Source organism: Natrix helvetica, assembly GCF_964273705.1.
Source record: "Natrix helvetica genome assembly, chromosome: 7".
NCBI classification, from domain to species: domain Eukaryota; kingdom Metazoa; phylum Chordata; class Lepidosauria; order Squamata; family Natricidae; genus Natrix; species Natrix helvetica.
The window spans coordinates 5,713,302-5,726,551 of record NC_138558.1 but is presented as its reverse complement, the minus strand read 5'-3'; the positions used below and the strand labels follow the sequence as shown (position 1 = coordinate 5,726,551).

The following is a 13,250-nucleotide window of genomic DNA, read 5'->3' as shown; positions in this document are numbered from 1 at the left end:
ATAAGCGCTTGGCCTTATTTTTGAGGAGCAGGAAGCTCATGGCTGCTGCTGTGTTGCAATTTTTTCAGGGAGGACTTTTGGGAGGGCTTATTTTTTGGGAGGGCTTATTTTAATGCATGCACTCAAAAACCCAATTGGGCTTATTATCCGGGAAGGTTTTATTTTCAGGGAAATGGAATCAGTTTGAACTGTCACTAAATGAACTGTATACACTGCCTGTATTTTTGTCTTCTGAGAAACAGAAATAAGAATAAAGGAATACACTGAAATACTTTTCTTTAAAGCAACAATTAAGGTCCTTCTGGGTAGTCAAGGGAAGCAGAATTCCTTCGACTGAAAAACATCTCTCTCTCTCTCTCTTAAATCCCCATTCATTCATTCAGCTTTGTGCAATCTACTCACAGGATAAATTACCCAGGTAAAACAAACAAAGCACTTAACAGCCACCGATGGTAAATATATTTTGCTGTAGATTGTTTGAACTGGCAGAGAAAACCTGAATTATCCTCAAAGACCGGTGTTGGTAAAATATTATTCACTAAACTATCATGAATGACACATCATATTAGTCAAGAACTTCCTATCCTGAATCCTTTGGAAGGGCTACCTAAATATATGTGTGTGTGTGTGTGTGTGTGTGTGTGTGTGTGTGTGTGTATTTGTGTTACAACCCCTGGTATGCCCAAATGTGGGAGGGAGCTTATTTATCAGCACAAATACAACATACACACATATATATATATAACAATTGAAGCAGCTGCTTGTAGAAAGTGGCAAACATTTTCTTTCTTTTTTGGGATGCAAAATTGGGTGTCTTGGAAAAAAAAAACTTTGCCTGGACAATTGTGGTGAGTTTCTTCTATGCTGCTGTAAGAGGGCCAGTGCTTTGTAGTACATACGAAAGCAGGGGGAAAAGGGACTCCCCTGTCTCAGTGACCTCCTGCCTGAATTCCCAGGGTGAATTACAAAGAACAAAATGGAAACACGAAGATGGGATCCATGCAAGCAGTGATTGGCAATGCCCATTAGATTACTTTCCGTTGCTTCCCCCCCCCCCCCCCCCGGCCAAGGATGAAATGGACTAAGCAGCATAAAACAAGCCAAAAGAGAAAGTGAGAAAAAGAGGGAGGGAGGGAGGAAGTAAGGAAGGGGAGAGAGAGAGGAAAGAAGGGACGAAGGATGGGATGAGGAAGGAGGGAAGGAAAGGGAGGGAGAGGAGGAAAGAAGGAAGGAAGGAAGGAAGGAAGGAAGGAAGGAAGGAAGGAAGGAAAGAAGGGAGGGAGAGGAGGAAAGGAAGGAAAGACAGAGGGAGGAAGAAAGGATAGGGAAGGAAGAAAGGAAGGAGGAAAGGAGGGAGGGAAGAAAGAGAGTGAGGGAGAGGAGGAAAGAAGGAAGAAAGAAAGTTAAAGCAGAAAAGGAAGGGAGGGAGGAGGAAAGAAGAGAGGGAGGGAAGAAAGGGAGTGGAGGCAAGAAGGAAGGAAGTTAGAGCAGAAAAGGAAGGAAGGAAGGAAGTCAAGGGGATGTATAAGAAAAAACAAACAACGGGTTGCTACAGAAAGTATTTTGATGAAGGTATGACTCTTAAGACTTCTTTTAAGGTCAAAACTAAACTTCAGTCGGGCTTTTTAATGTCATAAAATGTTAATTACACGCCACACATTTTTTTAAAAAATATATCTTTTGAATCCTATTTCTAGCATGCAGCTGGAATCAGTCAACTGCATTACACAGATTTTTTTTTAAAAAAAGAGGCAACTAAATTGCAGATTCTTGTTTGTTTGTTTGTTTTACAAATTACACCACCGCCTCTCGTGTCTTTGCTAAACGAAATCCATCTTCACCGTGGGAATTTTTTTTTTGTTTTTAAATTTACGCTGAAGTCTAATGCAAAGAAATATTTCGCATTTAACAATTATTATATTAAATTTAATATATTTTTTTACATATGCAACGGAATAGATCCAAAATTTCACAATCCGTCCACCACAATCCAGAAGGGAAGGCCTGGCGAAATCATTTGTTAACCGTGATGGGTGTTCTTTCTAATAGCTTGCACACCAGCATGTCAAGGGAGTATTAATTGTCTCCTTGGATAAGATAGTCAAAGGTACCAGCTCTATTTTACCCAATGAGGGCCATCCATCAAAGCAAACAACTGTTAGGGATTAAATCTGAGAAACTCCCTGCCTTAAAAGTGTTGGTGGGGAAGGGATGGGATCTAGTTGCCTTAAAACAGATCCTCCTATCCACCTGGGCAGGATCCATGGGCCTCTGATTCGCCCAAGGGGAAAAGTAACCTAAAAATCGCTTTACCAGTGAGCTATACATATTCTCCTTTATTGATATTTGCTTATGTTGACTTCAGGTCTGGAAGCCGGAGCCCCAGGTATCTGGAGGGCATGGTTGGGGATGATTGATTGATTATCAATAATTAGTTTAATCTTGTTAAATGTGCTCCTGTAGAGTCTTCACAATTGGCCGTCACAATTTTTGTTTTAGGAAGTGGTGCCTCCCCCCCCCCCTTTTAAACAATTTGCATTAGTTTATAACAGGGGTGTCCAAACTTGGGAACTTTAAGACTTGTGGACTTCAACTCCCAGAATTCCCCAGCCAGCAAGTCTTAAAGTTCCCAAGTTTGGACACCCCTGGTTTATAATATAGCATACAAAAAAAAAATACTAAAGTAAATAGGAAAAATAGGGAAAGGGAAAGTGAGGTGGAGAAAAGGGGGGGGGGAGGCATTAAATTCTGATTGCCTTTGGTGCAGTAGAAATAAGGCACTGACATCAAACCTCAACTTTTTTACTTTTACCTAATACTATAAGTTATCCAAACAAATCTATCTAAAACCCAAAATCAAAGTTTCATTTTTTCCCACCTGAAGCACAACGTCCAGAAACTGTTTTCCAAGTAGAATCAAAAGTATTTATATACATAGATACATGCGTACATACATTCATACATACACACATATTTCTTTGATCAAAAAAGTCAGTTTAGTCATCTCTGCTAATGGTGGACGTGTGATAAAGCAAAGAAATATTGGAGTAGGATAGATATCTTAAAACTGAAAATTCTTAGTGAATATAAAGAGAAAACCAAAGACTTTTCTTTTCGGGTTAATGGAAAAAGAACTGGGGAGGGGGGGGGGAATTGGAATGTTAATGTTATATATGTTAAAAGCAGCAAGACTACTTTATGTATGGAAATGGAAGGACATTTTGATGCCCACAATGGATGAATAGTGTTGTGGCTTGCCAGTGAGATGGCAGCAGATTCAGACAGTGAGGAGGTTGGGAAGGAACCTGGGCCAGTCCTGGAGTCTGGGGAAGGCTCTGATGAGGGCTATGCATAGGAGGCAGAGAGGAGGCCAGGGCCGTCTGACAGTTATCAGCTGCCTTCGGAGTCAGACATCAGTGAGGCAGAAGAACAGCTGGAGCCTGTTCCCAGTGTGCGCGTGAGCAGAGTTGCCAGACAAAGGGAGCAGCTAAAGAACAAGGGGCGACTTGGGAGTAAGGTCACAGGTAGACGATGAATGGTCCCTCCCAGAGGAAATAAAAGAGGAGCGAAAGGGGAGTGGAGTTTGCAGGAGGTCATTAGTTCGCTTCATTGGTTCATGACTCTCTGAGACTCCTTGCCAAGTTTTGCAGATATCAGCCTGGCAGCTCTCCAAGCCAGATAAGGTCTGTGACTGTAAATCCTCCCTTGAAAGACTTTGCTGGATGTGAATGAGCAGAATTCATGGTCAATTAATAAAAGAGGTTTTTGTTGGGACAAGGAGTTTGCTTCATGCTCTTGGGAAGCCTCGGTCAGAACAAATAGGTGCAAAAGCTGAGGAAGTGGTGCTTTTTAAAAATAAAATAAAATAAAAACGTTGGTATTGAAGAAGACTCCTGAGAAAAGCATGGAAGGCTAAGAAAAGAGACACATGGATTACTGAACAAGCCCATCCAGAATTCTCAACTCCAGGCACAAATGACCAAGTGATCAAATGATTTTCTTCTGGATATCTTAAACAGAGTCCCAGCCATGTGGAGAAGATGATGCTGGGAAAGACGGAAGGAAACAGACATGGAGAACTAACAACAAGGTGGAGGACTCAGTCCCAGTGGTGATGGGGATAATCTTGAAGGACTAGATTGGGGACAGATTTCACGGAGAAATATCTATCTATGTGAACTCTAGGACTCAACAACTCCTTGATGAGGAGGACTTCAGCACTCCCTGAACTGCTTTTTCCAAAAGGCAACTCAACTTTCTTGGGTTTTTTCCCCCCGCTTGAAAACATTTCGCTTCTCATCATAGAAGCTTCTTCAGTTCTCGATGAGACGAAGATGAGGCTTCTTGGATGAGAAGCGAAACATTTTCAAGGGGAAAAAAATCCAAGACAGTCTTGTTCTGACCTAGGCTTCTTTAGAAAGCAAGTCTTGATCCTGGCAAAACCCCTTTTATTTACAGGACTGTGAATTCATTTCATTCACAGTCAGCAAGGCTTAGCAAACAGTCTTTCAAAGGAATATTCATCAACACGAATCTTATCTCGCTTGGAGAGCTGCCAAATAACTAGTTTCCAACCGCAGGGCAAGGCAACACTTGGCACAGAATCTCTTATAGCCACAAACAGAACTTTCCACTCTTGAAACGACCGAAGGAATGAATTGTTTCCTGCAAAAGCCCCCTCCCCATTTGCTCCTCTTTTGTTTCTTATGGGAGGGGCCAATCACCTCCAAGGTGTGGCTTTACTCCCAAGTTGACCCTGTTTTCTTAGTTGTTCTTGTCTTCTGACAGCTCTGCGCATGCCCACACTGGGAACAGGCTCCAGCTGATCCTCTGCCTCACTGTTGTCTAACTCCCTCTCTGCCTCCAATGCAGAGCCCTCGTCTGAGCTTTCCTCAGCCCCCAGGACTGGCCCATGTCCCTCCCCAACCTCCCCACTGTCTGACTCTGCTGGCTGCCAGCAGACCAAGTCCAGCTGCTTTTTGGAAAAAGCACCTTTTGGGATAACCGTGACCTGGATAATTGAGAATCTCCACAGATAACTCGATGGCGCATAATTAATTCATAATCCGTATCATCTCCAAACAAACCGGAACTTGTGACGTAGGGAAATGTCATATGCAGAAGGAATTCAGGTGGTGTAGTTATATTGAGGAGCAAATGACAGAATATCTGATGAAAAACACACCTCTTTGTTCCTTCCACAGCACTTTTGCCTATGAAAAACACCCTCTGTCGTAGGGACAGCAACTCCAGGAAGCTCTTTAGAAATAGAGAACATGAGTAATTTGAGCTGAAACGAAGGAAAAACCCACCCACCACTTTTCCGATGAGGAAACGGAGAACTTTCCCTCCTTAGACCCTGTGAATCATCCATATCTTCCACGTGTGTCCTGGCCATACGTGGCTTACGTGTTCATAACAGATTTGCTGCGCAGGGAGCGTTATCCGTTCTGGTTTGAAAACATGGGAGTTTTAGCCCACCCTCTAGCACTGATCCTGGACAGAACGGGAATGTTTGCTCAATAAGGAAATAACAGAAGGTTAATCAACACCCAATGCAGATTAAAAGACCCATAAATGACAGCTGCAGGAGCTCTTCCCTCTCTTGGAAACAGAAGCCGGGCATCCTGAAGCCTTCTGCAGCCTGGAATCAGGCTGCCGCTAACGTATTATCAGAAAACAGATGATTTTTCAGTAGTATGAGGTGAGGTTTGGGGTTGTTTGAGGTGGAAATAGAAGCTGGAGGTGTCAGGGGAGATAGATTTTCACCTGTTTGCAGACACATATTCTTGGCATCTTGCTGCGAAATTTGATTCTGAGGTGTTTTGCAGACGCTCGGGGAGTCTTAAAGCAGTTTTTCCCCGACCTTTTAAAGACATTCGAAGATGTAGGGACTTCGACTCCCGGAAGTCTCCAGCCAGCCGTGGGAATTCTGGGAGCTGAAGTCCACGCATCTCCAAGTGGCCATGTTTGTCTAGTGCAGTGTTTCTCAACCTTGGCAACTTGAAGATCTCTAGACGTCAACTCCCAGAATGCTGGCTGGGGAATTCTGGGAGTTGAAGTCCGGACATCTTCAAGTTGCCAAGGTTGAGGAACACTGGTCTACTGGGATGGAAATGGGAGAGGTTTGCATTCTAGAAGCCTATTGTTATCACCTCTAACTCCTCATCAACATTAACAATTACAGAATAACAGAGTTGGAAGGGACCTCGGATCAGTGGTGGGTTCCTACTGGTCCGGACCGGTTCGGTCCAACCGATAGTGGTTTGGCAGCCTGGGTCATTGGAACCGGCAGCAACTCAGCCTTGCCACACCCCCAAACCGGTTCTCCGGGCGGTGCTTTAGGTGCCGCCATCTTGTTTTTCAGTTCTGCGCATGCGCAGAACAATTTTAATTGCACTGTGCATGCGTAAGCAGCATGCATCAAGCCCACGCGCATGAAGCACACACGAGCGAACCGGCAGTAGTGCGTGCTGGAAGCCTTGGAGGTCTTCTAGTCCAACCCCCTGGTCAAGCAGTAGATCCTATACGATTTCAGGCAAATTGTTGTCCAATCTCTTTAAAACTTCCAGCGATGGAGCAACCACAATTTCTGGAAGCAAGCCATTCCATAGATTAATTGTTCTAAGTGTCGGGAAATTTCTCTACAGCTCCAGGTTGGTTCTCTTCTTCATTAGTTTCCATCCATCTAATATCCAATGAGGCTTTTTAAAAACATCTAACAATGTATTTCCTCCGTCAGTCCTGCCCTCTTTTTAAATCTATATATATAAAAGCAAGATGCCTCTCATATGACATCATGGAATCTCCAGAATCGTAAAGCCTACAAACTTGAAATTTGGCACGTACATTCCTCTTGGCTTCTCGGCGCTCGCTAAGAAATGATTTTTTAAAATGACCATCAGATCATTAGTATTTCTTATATTATTATTAACACACTCTGATGCTAAGGAGTTAGACGTTCTACTCCCTCTCCCGACCGGAAAATAATTCTGTTCCAACTGCTACTTGGGCGTGGCCAGTGCGTGACTCATCGGGCCTGCGGGTTGGGAATTTGGAGAGGAGCCTGAGGGAGAGAAGGGGATAAGATAAGAGAGGCCTCTTGGGGTGAGCCTGAGGGAGAGAAGGGGATAAGATAGGAGAGGCCTCTTGGGGCGAGCCTGAGGGAGAGAAAGGGATAAGATAGGAGAGGCCTCTTGGGGTGAACCTGAGGGAGAGAAGGGGATAAGATTGGAGAGGCCTCTTGGGGCGAGCCTGAGGGAGTGAAGGGGATAAGATAAGAGAGGCCTCTGTGGGGAATGCCTGAGGGAAAGAAGGGGATAGGAGAGGATCAATGGGGCCAGCCTGAGGAAGAGAAGGGGACAGGAGAGGGCGATCGTAACTACTCATTAATTTTCAAGCTGTACGTGTCAATTTATCAAGCCCGATCACGGAGTTTCGTAGCGGAGCACGGGTATTCAGCTAGTGTATATATATCCTTACCATTTGGCGATATTACCCGTAGCTTTGTAACTGGAAAAGCAAGTCCATTCTCTATAAACTGGTTTATTTTTTTAAAAAAGGCTCTTAGGGGGAAAGATTTGGGAAATAGATAGGGGTGTCCCCGGGGTCTGCTTGGAAAAGTCAAGATGACAGCAATGGTGCTATGACTGAATTTCCCCTTAACTTTTTATGTGCTTTATGTACACAATCTACTAAAAATGGGAATAGCTTTGATTGCTGCCATCTTGAGATTCCGGGTCAGATCTTGGCCTGCTGGCAGTCAGCAGTCAGCAGAATTAGCCTGCAATAGCCCACATTCTAACCACTGCGCCACCACGGTTCTTGATGATGGTTAGATGATGCTAATAAAGGAGAGTATTTGAAGCTCAGGGTTGACACAAGCGGCCCTCTGAGCTTCCTTGTTTTCTTACAGGTGTTTCATTACCCAAACTAGGTAACACCATCAGTGCCAGCGGTGAGATTCACTTACCTTCCCTACCGGTTCACAAATGTGAGCTCACATGCAGCGCCTGCACATGCGCACCGCCTTCTGCGCATGCACAGTGTTCGCGCATTATGTCAGGGTGGGTGGGCGGAGCTTCCCGCAGCCACCGCTACAGGTTCACCCGAACCGGAGAGAACCGGCTGAATACCACGTCTGATGAGTGCTAGCCCTGATGGCGTTACCTGGTTGGGTAATGAAACATGGGTTAGATGGCTGTTGGGAAGGAGCACCTAAAAACATGGAGAGATCAATCCCAAAAAACCTCATCCCCAATTGAAATACCACAGCGAGAGACTCAACAAAATCCTCCGATGTCTTGAAGTCATTACTATGGATATCAAGATAATTTGCTTGAATACCATTATAAAGTGAAAGCGATTTATTTCTCTCCCCTTAAATCTAAGAAAATACTCTGAGAGGCTTTTGCGCCTCCTTCGCATGAGAAAACCGAAAACCGGTCAGGCTGAGCGTGATTGAACTGGACTTTAGAGCAATTGGGAGCAGAACTTTTAAGGCAGGGAAAAGAGAAAGCCATGACGATCGCCATAAAAGAATCGCTTGAAACTGGCAGTTTTGATTTGATGAAGCGAAATGCAATGCACACGGGAGCTGGGATCACGCATGCACTAATGGGGTCTGAGGTCTTGTAAATAATCAGCGAGAGAAAAGGATATTGATATGCCTAATGTTACTTTCCATGCATAATTTACTTTTACGCAGCTTAACATTTTTCTTTTTACTCATCCTATATTCTGCTTTACCCCCACAGTTGTGCTTTTCAATATCTTTTAAAACACACACACACACACACACACACACACACACACACACACAGAGAAAAGAAGATTTTGGAGTCGAGCAAATTGTTCCCGCGAAGAATGAATATCCTTTACGTGTTGCCGCTATGAAAAAAAAGGCAATCGACACGCTAGAGATCATTAGAAAGAGATTGTAGAAAAATTAAGCTAGCAACACCGTAATGGTCTCCTACTCATACAATACAATACAATAGTAGAGTTGGAAGGGACCTTGGAGGTCTTCTAGTTCAACCCCCTGCCTAGGCAGGAAACCTATACTGTTTCAGACAAATGGCTATCCAACATCTTCTTAAAGACTTCCAGTGTTGGGGCATTCACAACTTCTGGAGGCAAGCTGTTCCACTGATTAATTGTTCTAATTGTCAGGAAGTTTCTCCTCAGTTCTAAGTTGCTTCTCTCCTTGATTAGTTTCCACCCTTTGCTTCTTGTTCTACCTTCAGGTGCCTTGGAGAATAGCTTGACTCCCTCTTCTTTGTGGCAACCCCTGAGATATTGGAAGACTTCTATCATGTCTCCCCTAGTCCTTCTTTCTCTTAAGCTAAACATACCCAGTTCCTGCAACCGTTCTTCATATGTTTTAGTCTCCAGTCCCCTAATCCTCTTTGTTGCTCTTCTCTGCACTCTTTCTAGAGTCTCCACATCTTTTCTACATCGTGGAGACCAGAACTGAATGCCGTATTCCAAGTGTGGCCTTACCAAGGCCTTATAAATCATCTCAGATACGTCTGCATCTCGGGAACTTGTAAAGCTCTGGTTACTGCATTTGAAAAGGGATACAGCACATTTTTTAAAAAGTGTGGAAGAGAGCAAGAAAATGACCCAGGAATTTCAAACAGAAAGAAAGTCAGGGAGTTCGGAGACCACCAACCTGGAAAAATGTGTGACTGAGGAAAGACACTCCGGTAGTCCTTGACTTATGACCAATTGCTTAGCGACCATTCAAAATTACAATGGAGCTCCCTGGGAGTTCTTATAGTTTGGTTGCAAAGTTGCGACAGCTGCAACCCCCCCCCCCCCAGTTACATTATTGTGTTTGAGGTGTTCGGCCACCAACCTGCGTTTACAATTCACTTGGAATTCTGATAATCCCATGACCACGTTTTATGACATTTTTCCTGGTTTTGGTAAATGCAATGGTCTACACCAGGAGTGTCAAACTCAAGGCTCATGGACCACATTTGGTCCGCGGGGTCCTTAGATGTGGCCCATGGGACCACCCTGGAAACAGTAAGGGACCAGCCCAAGGTGCCTCTGTCAGCGAAAACAGACTCCCGAGCTCCATTTCCGGCTGCGACGGCCTCCCGCAATCCTCTGTCAATGAAAACGGAGCTCCGTTTTCACAGGCAGAGGGTTGCCAGAGGCCATCCCAGCCAGAAACGTAGCTCGGGAGCCTGTTTTCGCTGACAGAAAATTCGGGCTGCCACTGGCGCCCCCAACAGGAATGACATCGGGCAGGCCACGCCAACTCTGGTCATAGCCATCCCAGCCTCCCCGAGGTCAAACACAACCCTGATGCGGGCCACAATAAAATCGAGTTTGACGCCCCTGGTCTACACAATGGATGAAGACATACATGAACAATGGATATATGGACAGTGTAGAAAGAATAGAATAGAATAACAGAGTTGGAAGGGACCTTGGAGGTCTTCTAGTCCAATCCCCTGCTTAGGCAGGAAACATTACGCCATTTCACACAAATGGTTATCCAATCTCTTCTTAAAAACTTCCAGTGTTGGAGCATTTACGACTTCTGGAGGTAAGTTGTATTGGATATTAGAAGAACATATTAGAAACATGTTAATATTAATTATCTAATTAAGTAATATTAGAAAATATTACAAGAACAGACTCGGTCGCCTGCAAGGATCACACTGGAAGGTTCGGTGTGCAACCGACTTAATTTTGTGGTGGAATCAAGTCAGCTCGGCTGACCCAACCGCCTGAAGTCTGTTGGATCTACTCTTGTTCTCAAGAATGATGGACAAGTCCTATCGCCCTTATTCTTCCCAAGTAGAAATTCTCAGGAACGGAGAACGTTTATTGAAACGGTGTTTGTAGTTGACGATTATCGTTTGTAGTTGCAATATATAAACATTGACCCTCTCTAGGCTCAAGTCCTTATGGATGCATTGTGAACATTGGTTACAGCCCTGCTAAGCAGAATCCACCTTATTTATTAACATCGCTTTGGTGGGACTTAAATCGCAAGTCCTTCGTTTCCACAAAGGTCAACGAGGAGATTAGCAGAGGGAAAATAGCTGATTGTTTACTGGTTCCGTAAAATTAGATTATCAAAGGCTGGGGCTTTAAATAACACATATTTATTACAGCTAAATAAACCGAATCGCCATTATCTTCCTACGTCCATCAAATCAAAGAAAGCTTTTGGTAATTTACCCTGAGTAATTTTACTATTTGCCTCAGAGGTTGTCCAGGGAACTGCTCCATTACAATCATTGACTTTTGTAAAAAAGTAAGGGGGGGGGGAAAGCCCTTGTCAGGCCTGGAAGCCATCTTTTGCATTGGGCCTTCAGACCTGCCACATTTATTGCTGTGGGAAACTGGGAGGGGGGGATTATATGGCGTGGGGTAGATAAACTCAAAATAACATTCCTTTCCAGAGAGTCAAGGACACCTTGCCCTGCACCTGGAGTGGCGTGACTGGGAGGCATCTCCAGTTGGGACGGTGCCTGATTGGACTATGAGATGGGACATGTGGGTGCTGGGCAGGGCCTTGGACTTTCATTTGGGTCAGGAAAACCTGGAAACTTTCAGATTCGGGTTTTCCCAGATGTGCCAATATGACATCTCTAATAAAATGGAACTTTGAGGAACTTCAAGCCTCGGAGTTCAAGACTTCTTTCATTGGGGGTGTTACTTGGTTCTATCTATCTATCTATCTATCTATCTATCTATCTATCTATCTATCTATCTATCTATCTATCATCTATCTATCTATCTATCTATCTATCTATCATCTATCTATCTATCTATCTATCTATCTATCTATCTATCTATCTATCATCTATCTATCTATCTATCTATCTATCTATCTATCTATCTATCTATCTATCTATCATCTATCATCTATCTATCTCTATCTATCTATCTATCTATCTATCTATCTATCTATCTATCTATCTATCTATCTATCTATCTATCTATCTATCTATCTATCTATCTATCTATCTATCTATCTATCATTTCCGTTTCAAAGCCGAAGAGCCAGTGCCGTCCGAAGACATCTCCGTAGTCATGTGGCCAGCATGACTAAACGCCAAAGGTGCACGGAACGCTGTTCTCTTCCCACCAAAGGTGGTCCCTATGTTTTCTACTTGCATTTTTTTACGTGCTTTCGAACTGCTAGGTTGACAGAAGCTAGGGCAAGTAATGGGAGCTCACTCCGTTATGTGGCACTAGGGATTCGAACCACCAAACTGCTGCTGACCTTTCGGATCGACAAGCTCAGTGTCTTAGCCACTGAGCCACTGCATCCCTTAGAATGAATAAAATCCTTGCTGGAAAATGGGAACAAAATGAAGGGACATTTTATCATGTTTTCTGGATGTATAAAAAGAGTCACAAAGTTTTGGATACATATGCATGCATTAATTCAGAAGATTAAAAAAACAAAGTACAATTAACACCAGATCTTTCTCTTTTGGGACTAATGGTCAGACTACTAGAAAATGGAAATTGTTTTTACGTGTTAAAAGTGGAAGGCCTCAACACTATCCGCAATGGAGGAATTCTTGGTGAAGATCTTGTAGAGGTGAATAAATTAACTTCTTTCATTAGAGAAAAGACAAAAATCTACATTTATGGCTGATAGGAAATCCCTTATAGGCTTTTTGTATGAGACCGGAAAAAAAACCACATTTATGTCATGTAGTTTCAGTGATACGAAAAAACAACAACAGCCAGATAATAGAAAAATACGTGCTTTCTTTTTATAACCATAGAGTAAATTTGCACGTTGTGTAGTCATATTTGCATTCGCTGCCAAAGAAATTGGAAACTTCTCATTTCTATTGCTTTTTATCCTTTCTTTCTACACTTCGGTTTGTTGCTTTTTTTTCATTTTCTTCTCTTTTCTTTGCTCACTTTATTCTGTATGAGTTTGCATTAGGTTTTGGGTCCTCTTTAAAACTTTTAATAAAATTTATATTAAAAAAGAAGGGCTTGCTCATAAGCGAACTGTCCTTTAATAACAGAAAGACAAATTTCAACGAGAGGATGAATCCGGATTTTCAGCCGGGAGGGAGGACAAGATCCAGAGATTCAGCTGGAGGATTCAGTTTCCACTAAAGGATAAAACATTTTAGCATAAAGGGCTCCAGGGAACCAAAACGAAAAGACAAAATCCATACTCCAACACGGAAAAAAATATATATCTAGCTAAAAACTGTCACCTTTCTTATATCTCTAAATACATTTTAAAACTT

General features: G+C 43.2%; 1 protein-coding gene across 8 annotated transcripts in view; it reads right to left on the bottom strand.

Moving 5' to 3' along the window:
- CTNNA2 (catenin alpha 2) overlaps nucleotides 1–13,250 on the bottom strand; it is a 653,992-nt gene that overhangs the window by 169,092 nt on the left and 471,650 nt on the right. The gene's annotated exons all lie outside the window — the stretch shown is intronic.